This window comes from Lactuca serriola, chromosome 2 (assembly GCF_051521515.1).
Source record: "Lactuca serriola cultivar US96UC23 chromosome 2, Lser_US96UC23_V15, whole genome shotgun sequence".
NCBI classification, from domain to species: domain Eukaryota; kingdom Viridiplantae; phylum Streptophyta; class Magnoliopsida; order Asterales; family Asteraceae; genus Lactuca; species Lactuca serriola.
In genome coordinates this window covers 213080950-213083537 of record NC_136409.1, presented here as the reverse complement: position 1 = coordinate 213083537, position 2588 = coordinate 213080950, and the positions used below count along the sequence as shown (strand labels likewise).

At 37.0% G+C, this 2588-nt stretch overlaps 1 long non-coding RNA gene across 2 annotated transcripts; it reads right to left on the bottom strand.

Moving 5' to 3' along the window:
* Nucleotides 1-284: 284 nt before the first annotated feature.
* LOC145088424 (uncharacterized) lies at nucleotides 285-1192 on the bottom strand. 2 transcript variants are annotated; one of them, XR_013701121.1, is made up of 2 exons: nucleotides 695-1192; nucleotides 285-543 (listed from the first exon to the last, which is right to left on the bottom strand). It is a non-coding gene; the product is annotated as an uncharacterized LOC145088424 (long non-coding RNA). The 2 variants fall into 2 exon arrangements; XR_013701122.1 differs by having other exon boundaries at nucleotides 699-1192.
* Nucleotides 1193-2588: the final 1396 nt, after the last annotated feature.

Genomic DNA, 2588 nt, shown 5'->3' with positions numbered 1-2588 from the left:
ACTTTTGAAGGTCAAAAATATTTTTTTCATTTTTAGTATTATTATGATTATTTTAAGGTTGCAGAAAACGCTGGACGTAGGTTCGGCGGTGGACTGGGTCAATGGATTAATCGACTAGGCGGAGATTAATCGGGGGATTAATCGGGGACCATTAAATATTAAACAAATTATTAAAAAAAATTAATAAATATCCTAAGAACATAACATTAAATGGTGATACTAGCAAGACATATTAAAATTGAAAACAAAAGAAGAACTAAACTTGATGGTTAAACACAATCACGAGTTAGAATGTTGATAATCAGTCAACAAGATTCAATCTGGTAAGAAATTTTTCGATAAACAAATAACCCAACACAATTCTCCTATCAACATCCATGTTCAATAAACTCTAGCAAAAAGTATGGTTCAAACAACCCCTATTCTTAAGCCAAGAACAACAATAAAATCTTTGAGGATTTTCATCAAACAGGTTGTGTGCGTCTTTCATGTTTTTTTTTTTCGTTTTCATTCCAACCAACATCACCACCACTTCTGCCCTACCTGTTACAACCGAGACAAAAAATCTAAACCTCGAACCAGAAAGAGATGAAGAAAGAACAAATGAGGAATGATATTTCATCTCATTGTTTTATGAAGTTGTTGATTAAAGGAAACAAAATGAAAGAGATTAGATTCCTTGGTTTTTGGTTACCCACGAAAAAAAGAGGTTGTCTCTACATTTCTCTTCGTAGAGCCCTCCACTTGTGCAACCTAATTCATCCGAGCTTACAACCTACTGCCATTATTCATCGTCTTCAACAAGGAAACCTGCAACAACAAGGATCATGTCGATGGCTTTCCCGTCTTCCTAATGAAATAAAGAGAACAACCCAACCTCCTTATCCCTTTTTCTTCTTATTTCTTGGTTCGTGTGATTGTAAGGAGGCTGCTCCTATGGAAATGTTCAGGAAATGACCTTTCAGTTGTTCTGAGGTGGTTCGGTGGGACTATGGTGAGGATGGTATACGGTGGTGATGGCGGATGAAGGTGGTGACGTTGATTTCTCTGCTGTGAAGTTGAACCAGTGATGGTGGCCGACAATTGGTGATAATCGACTAAGTAGGTGTAGCAGGGGAAGTTTACACAAAAAAATGTATTGCACATATCCCACATCTATGGTGGGAAAATAAAAGAAGGCATAAATACCTTATAAAAGGGGATCTATCTCTTTTAAAAATAAAATCAGCTGAGCTTTTGGCTAGTTGGCTCTATTGGGCCAACGAGTTCTTTAGTGTGGGCTAGAGTGATTTGGACCGATTTGAAGCCCGAGGTGGCCGATTATGTCTGATTTGGTCCGAGTTTGACCGATATTGACCAAAAGCGCTTAGCCAACCCTCAAACACTTATTTGTAGGCGGTTGGGAACCGTCAAGCGTTTAGGCACCGATTAATCGGCCACCTAGACCGGTTTTTACAACCATGGATTATTTTGAAGCCAAAAACGACATGAAAGGTTTATAGTAGTTTAACTTTTTCCATATCGATAATGAAGTTCATAAAAAATCTTATTGATTGTTCAGAGACAAATTTGATTTTTTTTCTTTTGGCAGTTTAACATAAAGATTTCAATTTTTCTCTAACAGAATGGTAAGTATGATGAATTTTTTCTACCGCTCGTGTTTTTGATGGCTGTGAAGTTGTATGAGGATTGTTTATTTTAAATTATATGATAATATAGACATTTTTAAAATTCTATGTTTTGTCGCCCTTAAATGCCACTGTCACCGCTAATTGTGTCGCCGCTAATGCCTTGTTGTCCGAATCCGCGTTATCTCCTTTTGGTAAACCTCAATTGTACGATTGAGTATCTAATCCAACGATTGGGACCTCCTTTTCGGGCAAAACCAATACCGGCGATAATTTGTCGCCACTAAAGGTTGAAAATTGTCGCCGTTATTGATGTCGCCGCTAAAGGTCGACATAAATAACACCCTATTTCTGCTTTCACAACTTTCATTTGTCCGCGTTTTTATCCATTGTCTTCGACCATTTTCACTCAATCGAGTTTCCCGGAGGCTAGAAGACATACCAACAACGCCTATAGACCACTGGAAACTCCCGAATTCCACATCTCCAATGATTCCACTGTGACATTAATTTCGACACTATTGTTGTCGATTTCCTCTGTGGTTTGTGTTTTTGTTCCTCATTTCTTCTTTTTCTTCTATTTTACTATCGATTTCTACTTTTATTTATGATTAGTTGCACAAAATATTTTCATCATAGATTTTTCCTCCACTGTGACCGAGGCTACTGTCGGGTGTTGCTGTCACCGACTACGATATGTTCCTTATTCCCTCTTCCCTCATTTCTCTTTCTCTTTCACTTTTGACCAGAATTCCAGACCTAATTGTTTTTTTGTTGGTTTTAGTTATCTTAAGTTACACCACCACCACACCATTGTTGCACCGAAGACTACCACCACCAATTAAAAGATGGCAAATTTTTGGGGACCACAGGTGCATTTTTTGTAATTTGTTGTATGTGTTTGCATTTATGTGTGTATTATATATATATATATATATATATATATATATATATATATAT